The sequence below is a fragment of the Vicugna pacos genome, chromosome 6, assembly GCF_048564905.1.
Source record: "Vicugna pacos chromosome 6, VicPac4, whole genome shotgun sequence".
Taxonomy (NCBI): domain Eukaryota; kingdom Metazoa; phylum Chordata; class Mammalia; order Artiodactyla; family Camelidae; genus Vicugna; species Vicugna pacos.
The window spans coordinates 79,616,183-79,633,195 of record NC_132992.1 but is presented as its reverse complement, the minus strand read 5'-3'; the positions used below and the strand labels follow the sequence as shown (position 1 = coordinate 79,633,195).

General features: G+C 42.1%; 1 long non-coding RNA gene across 1 annotated transcript in view; it reads left to right on the top strand.

Annotated features, from left to right (window-relative positions):
* The window catches only part of LOC140697168 (uncharacterized), a 28,915-nt gene extending 12,919 nt beyond the window's left edge, over positions 1–15,996 (top strand). The window contains exons 2-3 of the long non-coding RNA XR_012074009.1: positions 12,833–12,906; positions 15,883–15,996. This is a non-coding gene — a long non-coding RNA (uncharacterized lncRNA). The remainder of the gene's footprint in view (positions 1–12,832; positions 12,907–15,882) is intronic.
* Positions 15,997–17,013: the final 1,017 nt, after the last annotated feature.

Sequence of the window (17,013 nt, the reverse complement as noted above, 5' to 3'; positions counted from 1 at the left end):
CCAGCAACCTCAGTTCTTTAGTCCCTGTGAGGTCTTTGAAGTCGCTGTTCCCATTTCCTGGACTGGTCTGGTCCCAGACGCACACCTGGCTTCCTCCCTGCTGCCTTTCAGGTCTCTGTTGTACCACTGTCTTATTGGAGAGGTCTTCTTGGCCATTCGATCGGAAGTAAAAGTTTTGTCACTTAACTTAATTTGTTTTTCTTCATAGCAATATTCCTTGACATGTCGTGGTCTATGGTCTGGTTTCCTCCATTCAAATATAAGTTTTATGAAACCAGGACATAATTGATCTGTTGCAGATTTACGCTGTGGTCTGTGTTGGTTTCCAGGTAAAATTTATTCGGCATCATGCGTACACATAGCTAGCAGGAAGCCGGATAGAGGACCTTATCGGCGGCATGAGGACATCAGATGTATAACAAATATAAAATAAAATGAATGACAGGAATAGATCAAATTGAGCAGTGACTATGTCCCAGGCAGCATTCTCAGTTCTGTGTTAACTGACTTTATCCTTACTGAAGCCAGTGAGGTAAGAATCATCACCCTTATTTTATAGATAAAGCGGTGGGTCATGGGATGGTGAAGTCACGTGCCTAAAGGTCACACAGGAGGACTTGGAAGAATCAGGTCTCGACGTGATGTAAGCAGGAGCAGACTTTGACATCCACGCCCCGCGCTCTTGCTAACAGGAATCCAAGCCCAGGAGGGGAAGGATTTTGATCCTTTTTTGGTTTGTTTTGTTTTACTACTGTATCCTGGGGCCCAGGAGAATATTGTCACATGGTAGATATTCAATCATTAAGTGATGTACAAATGAATGAATTTTTTGAACAGTCTACTGTGTTTCATACACTGTCCTTGGAATTGGAGAGATGAGAGCAACAAGAGGTCACTGCTGGAAAGAAATATAAAAAGGAAAGCCCCTAATTCACAGTGTAAAATTTAAGACATTTGAAGTGGGACACAAAAAAAAGTGCCTTCAGGTAGCTCTTACTTTTTCTACAAACTCAGATCAGGAATACAAACATCTTCCCTAGCTGGGGAAATATTTTGTCAGCCAAGTCAAAACGAAGCGATCAGCTTCAACAAATTAAGACTACTTCTCTGGTTAGGAAATCAGGTCTCTTGGGATGTTTGAACTACATTTTCGAACTCAGCTGCCCCACTGCCTGTATCTCCACCTGCCACACAAAGAGAGAATCTGCTGGTCCTAGTGGGCCAAGCACGATGGCGATTTAAAATAAGGTGCTGCTCCCTCACCTTCCACATTTTCCCTGGCCTCAGTCAGTCTACCACTGAATCAATATACTGAATAATTTTATGTGTGACAGAGGTGGCTATAATAATTGCAGTTTCAAAATAGGTCTGTAGGAGTGAATTAACTTCCCTAGGACCGCCACCTCTGTACCAAAAGCCAAATCAAAATTAGAGCTCAGCAGTGCTTAGCTTTAAGCCTGTTTTCTGTAGAGAAATTACCGTGACAGTGCCTCAGACCCAGAGGGCTACCAGCAGTCTGGCAAAAGGCTAAGCACTGGTGGATTTCTTATTTTCAAAACTTGTGCCAGGAACCTAATCTTCTGGGTTCCAGGGAAGTAACAGACAGTTCTTGTAACAGGTGGCCCCGAGAAGAGGTAAACAAAGGAAACAGAATGAAAAAGTGGAGGAGATACTGGAAAAGATTTGTAAAGAATGATGCTGTTTTGGAAACGTAAAATGTTCCATGCGCAGCTGAGACAGAACTCGTGAAGAGGCTGTCATATGGGTAATTTGTTTAGAACTCACAGTATTAGACTTTGCTGTCTTCTCCTCATGCATCCTGTAGGAAAGCTGGTGGAATAATTAACACCTGGATTTCTGGGTTAAAGAAAAAAAAAAACAACAAACAAAAAACTTTCAGTCATCTGATTGATCACCTGGTTTATTTTCTCTTCCTTTTTTCTGATGCCTCTTTATCCTTCCACGCACAGTAGGGGATCAAAACAAAGCCAAAGGAGAGGAAACAAACCATTTTGGTCTCCTTTGACTTCTTCAGGAAGAGCTTTACAAATTCACAAATGTTGGCCTGAAGACAGTAGTGGTTTTCTTTTTATTTTGGGGGGCTGCTTTTTAAATATCCATATCAAACAATTTAATATTTTGAACTTTCTCAAGAGCACGTTCATCAAAGGTAGCATCATTTGTCAATCTGAGAAACAGCATTCAAATTGAGGGCAGAATGGATTAAAAGCTTTCTGTTTGAGAGAAAGATGGACAACTTCTACTTTCTCCTTCATTTAATTGAATGGGAGGCTGAGGTCCAGAAAAGTTCACAACTGAACTGATTCTTTTGCCTTCTTGGTGGCAGAAGGGATGCTGAAAACCAGCTTCTCTCCCCACCACACCGCAGCCCCTGAATCCTCCACTGTTGGCTGAAAATAAACAAGGACTGTCTATGAATTGGGTACCTCCAAGTAGAATTATAGACATTTAGGAACATTTTTCTTTTTTCGTTATGATGAAATATGTCATTACTCTTTGTGTTGTAATAGATCTTCAAAACTTTATCTGAGTATGTCTCATGCCAAAGATCAGGGTCAAATAGTGTCCAAGATAAACTGAACGTGTTGCTTTTCGTAGGTGATGTCATGAACCAATACCGTGGAATCCCGATTGTCCATGTCTTTAACTCTCCAGGTGATAAAATCAATCATATCCTGTTCAAAATAGTGCACCTCTTTTTGCTTTTTTTGAAGGGTGATGTGCATGCCAGGGCCAGTCTCAGTGTGGGTGGCGTGCGTCTCCACTGATACGTCCTCTCTGTGCATGGGGTAGGGCTTTTTCTTGTCCCTTCTTGTAGCTCTGCTGCCATGTGCCTCACAGGATACCTATACTGTTCGATGTGGCCCCAAGGACCCGTTGGTCCAACCCTCTCTCTATATACACTTGCAATACTGACACAGCAGCTTCAGACCCCAGTGAGTGGTACAGACCGGGAAATGCTACCCTCACACTTTGGCTTGCGGTCTCACTTGTACCATCTAGCTCTGAAGTTACTTCTTCCAAATGCAATACTCAAGTTTCCTTCCACCCCTTTCTCTTTTTTATCACTTAAACATTTACCTTTTTAAAAAATGACAGAAAATATAAACTTTCTTTACTAAAGAAACTTAAAGAATTAGGATACAGACATTGCCATAGTGTGTTTTCTAGGGGGACAATACTCTATTCAAGTCATGAGAATAATCTTGTTTGTTATTTAAGAGGCAAAGAAATTCTGGGCTCCATAATTAAATTATAATTAAATTAAATTAAAACAAGAAAGCAGCGTTGTTCAGAGGGGTGATGACAACTGTGGACTCTGGGCTTAAACAGCTTGAATTTGAACCACAGATCACCACTTACTCGCTGTTTAACATTGGGTCCTTTACTGTATCTCTCTAAGACGGGCATCTAGCGAATGGGGTGCTCATCCTGGTGCTTTGTGACATAATATCATTGGTGAGAACTACATGAGCCCTGGGCACAGCGCCTCAGAGGTAGTAAGTGCTCTGTGAGTTTAGCAGTTCTCATTCAGAATTTCAGGTTTGTAGTATAACTGAAATACAAACTTCAAGATAAGAATTTACAGACACTTCTCTGAAAATTTAGCAACTGTGACACTGGGAAATGGGTTTCATTCCTGTCTTTGAATATAGAGAGCACACTTTGTGCTCAAAAATTCTAAGCCTCACTCTGAACGTTATCATTGTATTATTTCCCATCTAAAATGCAAGCATGCTGAGAAGAATCATATCAATCTCGGATGAAGGCTCTGACCCAAGCATTTCTAATATTTCCCGATGCCACTGCATCCACATGGAGCCTGTGAATCATGTAACTGCATTTACCCTGAGCAGATTCTGCCAAGGATAGGGCATAAATGGAAATAAAGTGTAATACTTCCTTCTCCATTTATTCTAAATCCGACCAGTGTCAGTGAGAATTATGCATTATATAAAGGAAAGAAAATATAGATCATTATTTCAGTCTACTGCTCTGTAAGTTTTTGTGCCTTGCAATATTAGATGTGCTTTAAAAATATATCATTCCTTAAGCACAAAGTAGGTGTTCAATGCATGCTCATTAAATGAATGTATGAATACTTCATGCTGCTTCTGTGTCCTTCCGATTCTCACTATCACTATTTGTACGCGATCAGTTTTGCGAAGATGGGAATGAAATAAAACCATTGTTCTTGTCTCCTGTATTCTGTTTTTTTTGGTGTCTGGCCTAATCTGTAGTTCATTACCCCAATCTCCCCACACATGAGTACATTTTAATACAGCAAAAACGTAAGCTTGGCACATGGAAATGATCCTAAACTTTAATCTTGAAAAAATTATTCTAAATTGATGTTCCTAGCTCTGTCCTGTGTCCACAGCATTAACTTTAGCATGAATCATATGTGGCTAGGGTATAATGTATAATATTGATTTTTTTTTCCCTCCAGGCTGTGTCTTAGTTCCTGGCCTTGATCTTAAAAGTAAGATAGATGTTAAGTATTATTATCCAGCAGAAGGAGGAAAAGATCAATTTTATCTCCTGACACTTCACCCTCTTTCCCTGCAGTGGCCAGGCAGTGACACTGGAACCGCTGTAGGCTCGTGTTCACTTATCATAAGGCGTGATGCTGATCTTTGCTGAGAATCCACGAGTGCAGGCACTTTGTTGTTACACTCACTGCATGTTTTCAGATGATTAATATGCAAGGAGAATGGAAACCAACTAACTTGCTTTTCACAGTTGATAGTAACTTCAAAAGAGCATGTCTATAAGAATGACATAATATATTTTAAAAACTTTTTATTTGGAAATAGGTTTTGCTTTACAGAAGAGTTGCAAAGATAATATGGAGAATTGCCACATGCCCTTCACCCAGTGTCCCCTATGGTTAGCCTCTTGAGTAACCAAGGTACGTTTCTCAAAACTAAGAAATTACCATCGGTGTAATGGGCTGTCTAACCCACACGCTTTATTCAGACGTCCACAGTTTTTCTACCTTTGTACTTTTGTTTTTCTTCTGTTCGGGATCCAGTTCATAATATCACATTGCATTATAAGACTGGTTTTTGAGAAATACATTTTTGAGAAATGTATGCTTGCTAATGGCAAGAATGCCAAGGTAACTGAGCACTAAATCTCAGAGATCCTTGTTCGATTCTTTACATTTTTGAAGGTTGCCAGCAAAGGAAAGACGTTTGGTGAGCCAATCAATAGTCTAATGGGATGGTTTCCAACTTTACTGTCAAGACACACAGGTGCATTTTAACCAGTGGAGGGAGTATAGTCACAAGCAAAGTGCTGCTAACAATATCGCGCTGAAGTCTGTGAATAGTTTATGTATTCATAAATTGGATTGAATGAAAGGTTATTCCAATAGTAACCCTATTCTCACTTGCCTTGTGAAATGCTTTTTGCAATAAGAGGGAAAGAGGAAATGTTACAACTGCAAACCCAAAATTGCTGGTAGGCTTAACTGTACTCAGTAATTGCTTCGTCCCACACTTTCTCCATCTTTGAAATGGGGCACGCAAGCCCCACGCCGTCTCTCATTTAATGGAATACGGATCCTCAGGAAAGGATAGTGGCTGTGTCCGTGTCCAACATCTTGAGGAAATAATTTGAAAAGCATTTACTCAGCTCTTTTAATCATTTTATTGCTTAAGGTTTGATGGTTTTACCCACTCGGATTCTATCTACAGCTTTGGGACTCCGGACACATATAAGAACAAGTTCTGCAGAAAATTTGCTGTAAAATCTCATCTTCTCTTCACTTGCTTTTTGTGTTAAGGACCATGTTAGGTGCTGCAGCCCTTTTTGGGACGTGAAAATGAGTTTATATTTGCTACTCATTCATTTCTTCATTCAAGAGTGTCTGATATGGCTCAGACATTGGGCTAGGCACTGGAGAGAAGAGGGTTAATGAAACATAGCTTCTTCTCTCACTTAACACAGCTCAGTGGAGGTGATAGCATGAGATCAATAAGACATTCAAGATCGCCATACATTAAAGTTATTGCTCACAGTACAGGTGCCTGATTCAGCCCAGGAGACAAAAGAAGCCTTCAGCAAGGAGGTGATGTTTTAGATGAGCCTAGAAGGATAACCAAGTAACTCCCAGCAGTGGAGAAGAATGGGAAGTGGGTTCCTGGCAGACAGCACAGGGGAGAAGGCATATGAGAACATGATCATTACCCTGGCAGGGCTGATATGTGGGCAATGGTGTGAGAGAATAGCCCTGAGATGAGACATTTCACATCAGACCTCGAGCACTGTCTGTTGAATCTAAGCAGGAGATGATGGGGTTTGAACTAAAGTCAGTGGCGGGGTAGATGAGAAGGTGAGATGGATTCCAGAAACAGGGTTGGGCCCTGATTGGGAATGAGAGCAGGGTCAAATCATTGAAGGAGATGCCCAGACTTCTGACACGGTGTACCCTGCTTGTGGGTAACACAGGGGTAAAGGCGGAGGAACAATTTAGTGCCTGGGGTACCTACTGGAAGGAGGCGGGTGGTGATGTGTTCCACTTGGATATGATGATATTGAGGTTTCTTTACCAGATTCACTCTAAGCTGGCCTCCCAGGAGAAAGATGTGAGGGGGAGATATTTACTTGGAGCCCGGCAACCTCAGGTGGGCATGGAAACCGTGGGCTTGGTGGGATCATGAACTCAAGGGAAGATACAAGAGGAACAAATGGGGTAAGACTACATTTAATAAGTGGACAGAGAAAAAAGAAGCTCAGGCAAGAGGGTGAGATGGAGAGACCAGAGTGGCAGGTGTAGTGTCCAGAAGGTGATATGAGCAGGTCAGACACCAAGATGGGAGAGAATCTCACAATGAACAAGGTTAATAGTATCTAGTGGAGCAGACAGGTTGAGGGAGACGAGACTGAAAAGCGTGGTGTGGAGCTGAGAATGGTTAATTTGTTGGCCATGTTAACGTGAGTAGTTTGAATGGAATAACGGGAAACGTAGGACACAAATCAGTTTACAAGAGGTTGAGGGCTGGACGAAGAGGCAAGCAACCAGATGAAGACAGGAAGCCTTCCAGAAGCCTGGATGTGAAAAGGAAGCTGGAGAAAGGACTGGAAAACACACAAAACCTGGACCAGTTTTCTTTATTCTTTTACTTTTACTTTATTCTTTTATTTTCGCTTTTGTTTGTTTGCTAATAGAACAGGCAGTTATTCTGGCTATGGGATAAGGGGGTTCTTCCTGTTGAGAAGGAAAGATTGAAGACACAGAGAAGAGGGAGTCGATGATGGAGGGGGTCCCAGGAGAGCCTGAAGATGGTGTACATCTGGATCAGAAGTGAAGGGATTAGAAGAGCAATGTGATCCCCACCCTCAGGTACAAGTACAGCAGGGAAGGCAGTGAGATGAGCATAGATACAGTACCTTTGTAAGAGGTCCAGAGCAGCAGTGTGAAGGCGGATTTCATTAAAGACATGGATTTGGTCTGTGATTTAGGAGGCATGTTGCACTGGGGAGAACGGTGGTTTTGATAAGCATGATGCAGGTTCAGAATACATGCTGGGGAAAATAAAAAAAGGAAAAGGTTGCCAAGAAATGGTATTGAGGTAGATTTTTTTGCAGAGATGGCCACAGCAATTCCTCCCATCTATGTTGGTGCATTCCTTTGCACCGTCACTTTGTTGCTTCTCCCATCAAGAGGTGGGTTTCTTATCCCCCTTGAATCTAGTCTGGACTTGTGACTTGCTGTGACCTATAGAATGCTGCAGATATGTTGTCACCTCTAAGCCTCCTCTTGTGAAACGTTGCAGCTTCCTGTCTCACTGTCTTGCCGCCCCCTTCCCCTGTGTAGAAGCCAAGGCTGATCTTCCCTAGGATGGGGAATGAAGTGGAGACAGAGGCCCGCTGATGCCCTGCACCAACACCAGGCGTGTAAGCGAGGCCATCTCTTACCACCGTAAACCAGGAGAATTTCTTGAAGGTCGACCCGACAACAGGGACCCTGGGTCAGGCCAGCAGGAGGTCTGACGAGCTGAGCACAGCCCCGATTGCCAATCCACAGCATCCTGAGCAAATGAATGTGCGATGCTTTGGGCCACTGCATTTGGGATGCTTTGCCAGGCAGCGTCACACAGCTGAAACATGGGGGCCCATCTGATTGCAGAATAAGCCCAGATCCTCTCCAGGTAAGAAACTGTGTCCTAAACAGACGCTCTGAGCTAGTGCTCTGGCTTTATGCCCGATGCGTCAGGCTCTAGCCTGCTTGTCAGTGAGTTTCCTCTGGTTCAGACATTTTTCCTTAAAGAAACTTACCTGTTTGTTTTTTTGTTTAGGAATCCAAGCACACACACACCTATTTAAGTGATTACATTTATTTGGGGACTAAGCCTTGAAGTGGTCTTTTTTTTTTAACTTTTTGTATGGTTTGAAATTTTAATCAATAATTTAAGAATCTATTACTTTCAAAAGCTATTCTTCAAGTGATGGTATAGGGACTTCATTTTTATATCTAAATAGAGGAACTCAATATCCTGTGAATTTTAGGCCTTTAATAACAATTATTTTACGAAACCTTAAGATCTTAACATGAAAGGAAAATAGAAAACATATTTCTAAATAATTTCCCCATATTTGGTAAGAGACACTGAGAAGGGGCAGCAAGAGTTAGGGATCTTGGGGGACAAGACAAGGAAATATTTTTTTAAAAGTATTTTTTCAAAGCTACTGAGAAATCAAATTAGATGAAAACGTTAAAGTATCCACTGAATGGAGAACATCGAAGGTCACTAGCAATCTGAAGAATTCAGTCGCGTGTTGGAGTGGAATACAGCGAGGAGTTCAGCGAGGTGCAAAAGAGGTGCAAGGACACGGAGACAGCAGGGATACTCCGCCATTTCCGGAATCTGGCTATAAATAACAATTATAAATAATATTTAAGGCATTTGCAAGTCTCAGGCGGTCGGCTTGGTGCTTTAAGCGTGCTGATTTATTTAACCCCTGTAACACCCCGATGAAGCAGGAACCACGTGTGTATTCTCTTAGAGGTGAAAAAACTGAGGCTCAGAGAAGTTATTACTGCAGGTCACTCATACAGTAATAGGCAAAATCAGAATTCCGATTCCAGAGCTCATGCTTACAGCACAAACTGTCTCTACTGCACTGCAAAGGGAACCACAGAGAAAGTGGTGGAGAGGGAGAGGGTCCAAGGTTGAAGGAAGAGTGTTCGTTTTTCCATTTTCTACAGAAGGGAGGGATTCGCACCTGCCTCGGTGCAGAGGAGGAGGAGTGATCGTCGAGCGCACAGAGGACGTCATCATACGTTTGCTGTGGGGCTACTCGTGAGTTAGGCTGAGTGTCCTGAGAGGTGGGGTGGAGGTGACGCAGAGCATCTGCAAGAGGGGCTGACCTTGGAGGGTGGGGGCAACCCCCCACTGAAGAACAGATGAAGGTAGAATGAGCTCAGAGCTAGGCAGGCTTGGACGGTTTAGCACAGAAGTCAAAGCAGTTGCCTTTTTTAAAAAGTCTATATTTTTTTCAAAGTGAGTTGCAAAGTCATCTGATGACAGTTGGGAGGTAGATGAGATGTTTAAAGAGTGGGGGGCAAGTTTAAAGTCATCGTCGTTAAGAGAGGGAGAGGGAGCTGATGGGGAATATGGTAGAACTGTAAGCGGTGGGGAGGCCCGTTTGAGGTTGGACCCTGATTTGATATTCAAGATTGGCAGATACTAACTACTATATATAAAATAGATAAACAAGTTCCTTCTGTATAACACAGGGAACTGTGTTCAATATCTTGTAGTAACCTATAAGGGAAAAGAATATGAAAAGGAATATATGTATATATATATGGATGACTGAGACATTATGCTACACACCAGAAATTGATGCAATATTGTAAACTGACTCTACTTCAATTAAAAAAATAAATATTAAAAAAAGAAGTATCCAGATGCTGCCTTGTGAGGTTCCTCTGCCCCAAGTCCACAGTCTGGAATTGACCTGAAGAAGTCAAAGTTTGATTCATCCCGGTTGGGAGTCTTTTCATATAAGGAAGGGCCAAAGATTCGGGGAATTGGTGAGAAAAGGACTGGAATGAAGCTGGGTGTAGAGAGAAGTGCCCCAAGAGAGGCCAATGGACAGGAGAATGTGGAGACATCTGCAGACGAAAGGTACAAAGAACATGGTCTGTAGAAATGCAGCACCAGCCAGAATGCTGGGATTGTGGAGTTGGAGCCATTTCAAGTCATGGTGAGTTTCAGTGGGCAACTTGAAAAAAGGAAGGGGCCATGGGAGAGGGGATGGGTCTTTGAGAAACAAGAGTATTGATAGGTTTCTCATGTGACTCTGAAGCCAGAGTTGAGGTAGAGAGGAAGACAGACAGGTAACAGAGACGACAATGCACGGGGCGCCATTTGCAAGAGCCAGAAGATGAGAACAGTGAGGAGGGACAGAGGGGCGTGTAACAAGGACCAAGGATTTCCCTGTCGGGAGCAAGGATAAGTGCCTACACTGGAAAAAGAGGACCATGACCCACCGACAGCCTTTCAATCAGGATGCATAAGATTCCACTGGGTAAAACCCAGGAGAAACAGTGTAGATTCAGGGAGTCAGTTTTCTCTGAAGTGTGAAGATTGGAGATACAGGGGAATCTTCTGGTTATGTGTTGAGTGTTCCGTAGACCCGATGAAAGGATTTGGAAGAAAAAGGGCGTGTGGAAGGGTGAGTCAACGTAGAGGTTGCTCATTGCCTTGCTGGGCTAAAAGTCAGGTGAGTACAAACTATGGGATGGCTTACAGTTTGGACAAGGACTGTGAGGAAGAATTTGATCTCAGTCATCTCTAGAAGCCTTGTCTCACTGAATTTGGCTGTGACCTGAATGAGAAGGAATCCTGATGGCTGTATTGTGGGACTGGACACTTCTTTTCCTCCTGCTCTGTAAGAGAGAGGAGCCGCTGTGAGATGGCGTGTGTGGTGGCCATGGTGTCCATGGGCAGTTGGAAGGAGGCGAGCCCCGCTCACCTGCCCCTCTGTGTCGGGCAGGGCCTCAGAGCAGCAACGCAGGCATCCTCTGTGGCATAGGTCAGGCTGTGTCTCGCGTTGGTGCTCGGTGTCAGTGTTCTAAGAGGCCTGGGGGGCCCACAGCTGTGCGAAAATGGATTCCCACAAGCATCCTTCCCGTTCACTACTTGCGTGCATTGATAATTCATTTACTTAGGATATATTTCCAGAAATGAAATTCGAAAATTAAAGGAAACAGATCATTTTAGAGTCTGGGGTTTGTGTTACAAATTCCCCAGCATGAAGTTTTTGCTACTTCTCATTCCTACTTGCAAAGAAAGAGAACAGCCTTTCCACGCTCTCTTCCTGACGTGGAGTTTTAGGTTGAAAAATCACTGCCAGTGTAAGAAGTAAACCCTGGAATCCTATTAATTTACATTGCCTTTACTAGCGAGGCTCTGAAAAAGGACAGTTTGTGTTGCTTTTGTCTGTGCGAACGGTTCATTCATGTGCTCTCTGCCTACCCTCCTACTGAGATTTGGTCTTCTTTTTCCTTCCAAGACCTCTTTATACAAACATTACCACTCTGCCTTTATATTTTGCTTATCCAATGTGTTGTTTACCTATATATGTATTTTTATTTTTCATCATTTTGGCTAACAGCTATTTTATATTTGTAATATGAAAAAAAATTACCTATTTGCTCTCCCATCTTCACTCTCAGGCTCTGTTTGGTCTGTAGGGATGGGAGTGTTGGTTTAGAATTTGATCCCAAATACATTAATGCTGCCGCGCCCACTGGCTACTTGTAGAGCAGGGAATCCGACAGGGGGCAGGAGGCTTTTTTCTCAGCATCTCAATTTTGCGACATGTTCAAAGTTAAGGCCTGGATATGGCTTGAGATCGTTGGCATTTGCCTTGAAGGTAACAGATACTTGGCAAATGTAAACAGTTGATAGAAGCCGTTTTCAGTGGAATAGTGACAGAAGCTTATTTGAGTGTGTTAAGGAGACAGTGGAAGCAGGCAAGTTTAAGTCACCTAACCATCCAGGCAGAATGAGGCTTCCGTGCCAGCCAGGAAAGAGGCAGGAATAAGACACAGCTCTTAAGGGGCTTTCCAGGGAAAAGAAACTGAAAAATCGCCAGTCACGAGAGGAGGATGTGTGAATAAAGGAGGATCCAGAATTGGCCCCTTCCACACTCTCAAACCCACATTGTTACGTGATTGATAGTCATTCCCTAATTTCTTTTAAAAATATGAATTAATAAGCTCTGACCAAACTAAAATATAGGTGAAGTGTTATTCTACCAATGACTACTGGTGACTCTAATAATTTTAAGCATATACTTCCCTATATTTCAACTATCTTAATGCCAAGCAAGTTTGAGTTTTTTCGTCATCTCTGTGTTCCCCCAAATTAGCTGAAAATAATGTTCATAGTTCACTGGAAGGGTTTTTTGTTTGTGTGTATTTTTTTTTTTTTTAGCCACAAACCGCTGTCCTAAAAATTCTAATGAAATGCAGAAGGTGTGATGCTCATTCTAGATGATGGCCAAGAGTGCTGAGTAAATTTGCTCCGTGGCCTCAGGAATTTGTATTATAAGAGGAAGAATGCAGCGATGCCCGCCAGGAAGACAGTCTGGCTGATGCTACCTCTTCATCGATGCGACCACAGCGTTTGTGGACAATAAATATTTTCTGAATTAATGCGGCTGGGTTTTATGAAAGACAGCATTTGGAACGCTTCACCCCTTTGCAACTTTGTTTCCTTGACTTGATCTTACACTGTCCAGGTCACTTAGCTTTATTAATGGCTCAGGGTTTGTAAATCTCTTCCAGATGACCGGCTTGCTGCACTAAACGTCACTTCAGGAAACCCGCTGTGGACTCTACTGGAAGCTACAGACAGAGAGGTAAAAATTTTTTTCCCCTAGAGCTCACATTATGACTGAAGTGTCAGATGAATGAGAAAAACAGAGGGAAAAAAAAGATAGTAAGTGAGATCATCACCACGGTAGAGGGATCCTCAGTGCCTGTGTGAACACGGGAGGTGAGCGAACTTCATGCAGTGTGTCCATGTTGAACCATATGTTCTTATTGTGTTTTGTGTTTAGATGTTGTGTCTGTAGGGAAGTCTGGGACTATTCTGGTTTTTCAGTCTTTTTTTTTAACGGAGGTACTGGGGATTGAACCCAGGACGTCGTGCTTGCTAAGCATGTGCTCCACTAGTGAGCTGTACCCTCCCCCTATTCTGTTTTTATATCAAAAGAGATTCCACAAAGCTCCATATGAGTGGCACCCAACACAAAGAATTTCAGCTCTGGCCACGTCAGACGTCCTACATCCGTCCCTTTCCTGTTCTCCAGTGCCTCACTTTCATTTCTGACCTCTTGGCTTTTTTTTTTTTTTCTTCCCCTAGATGTATACTTGCCTCTTCTTCCTAAAGAAGTTTTTGATGTAATGGCTTCATCCTTGGCAAACTATTTAAAAAGATATTTTTGACCCTCTGCTTCTCTTTGTTTCTGACCATTCTGGGTCCTCTCTGCAAAGACCCCAGGCACAAGTCTGGATCTAACATGTTTATTTGACTAGTTCTCCTAATGTACTCATATGCCCAAACTGAAAAGAAGTTTGAACAGGTACTTGATCTTGATAGTATTTCAAAATGATGAGATGCCAGTCAGACGAGATTTGATAAGTAGACGTAAGTGAAAGACACATTTTATTTTATTTTTTTTCTTTAACTTATTTTTTGGGGGAGGGAGGAGAGGTAATTAGGTTTGTTTATTGATCAATTGATTGATTGACGGAAGTTCTGGACATTGAACCCAGGACTTCATGCATGCCAGGCAGGCACTCTACCACTGAGCTATCCCCTCCCCCCGAAAGGTCATTTTAAAACCGTGTGTGATGTGCAGAAAGAGGGGTGTGTGTGTGTGTGTGTGTGTATGGTGTGTGTGTGTGTGTGTATGGTGTGTGTATAGTATTGCAAGGAAATGGGCTGCCAAGGATCTCTGAATCAGCTCTCTGCTCAGTCTGAGAGCCTGGAACCCAGACAGGGTCAGACACTATGCTTGTCAGTTGCCTGAGCTGAAAGATGAAATATTTGCAACAAGCAATGCAGCTTGAACTCTCTTTAACTACCAGTAACACGTTCTCTTGCTTCATCTTCACCAGAACGGAATGAGGGAATTGAGCCATTGATAAGTTCAGTCAAATGTCCCTGGTTCCTTTGTTGTGAGTGATTTTGCAGAAGCATGATGTTGATCGGGCCATGCGCAACATCAAGATGTGCTTCAGAGGGGAATTGAAAGAATATAATGAAAGTGGAGGTGATTTTTTTTTTCCAGAAGGAAAGATTGCTTTCAGTGAAAAGAATGGATAACATTCTTTCTGAACAACGTTTCACTCGTGTTAAAGTTCTCCAAATCGAAAATAAAATACGTACTTTCACACAAAATCTTATGCAACTACTCTTTAGTAACCCATTCTTTGCTAATAAGTGTTCATTCCTGGATTCTCTCACACAAAATGAGACAGATCGATTTCCTTTCCAACATGCACACGCACATTAATTTTTTTTCTGGGCTAGGATTCCCTCTGCTCTGTCTTTATAAAGCAACAAGGAGAGAATCTGAGTTCCCACAGTTGTGTGATAAATCCAGCACACACCTTGTATTCAGGAAGAACAAATGGCTCTCTCTCCACGTGAGCGCCATGTGGCATTGTTTTTCAACTCTTAGAGGAACTGTGAATTTTGAAAGAATCCCTGTAACAGGGTAACAACTTATAGTTTAATAGACTAAACCAAATGTTCACCTCTTTACACTTAGCTATTTGGCCATTTAACTAAAAAGAATAAGAAATAACTACTAATTTAGCTTTCACTGTGGTAAACCCATAAGAAACAGATTTTCCAAATAACTGAAAAAGTAGAAATTAATTAATTAACATCTTCTGTGCTACTCCAGATACTGATATGTCTATAATTATTATCTTATTTACCACTTACCACAACCCCACCAAATAAGTATTACTATGAGATGTTATAGTTTTAAGGAATCTGGCTCCAAAAGCTTAAGCAACCAACAACTATCCAACTTTTCAACACTAAGTCTTCGTAAGAAATGGTAATTATTTTAATGGCATTACTCAACAATGCATTTTACAGTTTAATTTCATTTAAAGAGATGGGAAACATAATTTAACTTGTTTTTGATGCTAAATCCATCACTTCAAAGAGCAGTTGTGATGTTATTTGTAATATGCTGCTGCAGAAAGATACAGAGGGGTATGTCAGAGGTAACGGCTCTTCATTGACACCCCCCCACCAGCTGCTTTCGTTTTGAAATGTTTATCGTTGATTTTATGGATTTCCTCTTTCTTCCTCCTCTATCAGATCATTAGCTGTCCCTCTGCTTTGCTCTCAAAATACTGGCCACCAGCAAAAAATCTATCTCACCTGAAAATTTTAGTTCTGATTTCTCCTGTATGAGGAAAGTAGGCAAAATGCATTGAATTGTGTGTCAGTGACAAGGGTAGATAAACCCCCAAGTGAGGGGTCTCCTTTGCCACAGATGCACGAAGACTTTGCATTGCTTTACGTGAGCCCAGAGGACCCTTTCTTTAGTTCTTAGCTTTTGCCAAATGTTACCTCCAGATAAGTTACGTTTTATAGCCCAGCTCAGATCTTGACCATTCAGTCTCCCTCTCTCCCTCTCGTTTTCCCGTTATATTTGGTACGTGCGTTTCAGTGAGCATCACACCTTGCTTCGTCTTTCAGCCCCAGTGCAGAAGATTGTTTTGTTCATTTTTGTATTTGTCGTGTAACTAAAGCAACAGATGTGAATTCTATTAAATTTCCGGTGTCTTTTATCTCTGAACTTCAGTGAGAACATAATCGAAGTCAAAGAAGGCAACTGTGTCTCCCACAACAAAGGAGTAACACTGTCTATGTAAGCCAGTGATTTACATGTAACACCTCACTTAATCCACCAAACGAAAGGACAAGGCAAGTACTCTTACTACCCTTTTAGAGCTTAGGAGGGTAGACTCAAATAGGTTAATTAAGTTGTCATTTTTTTTATATAGTTTATAGGGGTTGGAATTGGCATTAAGATGTAGAGCTGTTGAACTCCAGAGCTCTTGACTGTTTTCCTGTGACAGCCTAAACACACACACACACCCACACTTTTGTACACAGACATACATACATATGATGAAACATTACATATGTATATATACATATTGTGCATTTATAATATGTCTATGTACAGGAATATATATGCATATGAGTTTAGACAGGTAGTTAGTGATTACAGCTCTGCACATAGTCCGAAGACAGGCAGAGGTCAAACTTCTCTTGGACTAGATTCAGTTTCCAGGATGGCAGAGACCAGACTGTCGGGCAAGCGTTTTCAAAGGATAACGGATCTCTCTGAAGTGTCTGAAGGGTACCTCCTCTGAAAAGAGCAAGTCAGCTCAGCTTGGAAAACTGTTCTGGGCTTCATCCCTAAAGGAGAAATGACTGATGACCAGGTGAGAGGCAATATAAAGACAATGACATTGCAAATTGGACTTTGAGTTTATTAAAAGAAATTCTCTGTCAGAAGACAGTTGTCTTCCTCTCCCCACTCCCCTCACTACACCTCCCTCATCCTTCTCCTCCTCCTCCTCTTTCTTCATTTCCTGATAATTGTCTCTGTGACCTGATCTAGTGACCACTGTGGAGATATAGAGGGGAATAATGCATAGAAAAACCCCTAGGCTTGCTGTCATCTTACAGAGAAATGTGATTTCCCAACCAAAGTCCCAAGAGTTAGACAAAACTCAGAGATCAAAAAATCCGTCTTTGTCTGGAACCCATAGACTCAAGTCTGCTGTGTGCAGGTAACAAATTAGACACAAAATTGATCTCTGCCAGACAGAAAGTACACCTGCTGAATGTCAACCAAGTCAGGCCTCTCCACTCCATCCTTGTTGCTCCTGCCTCAGTGGAGGCCCTCAGCATCCTTCACCTG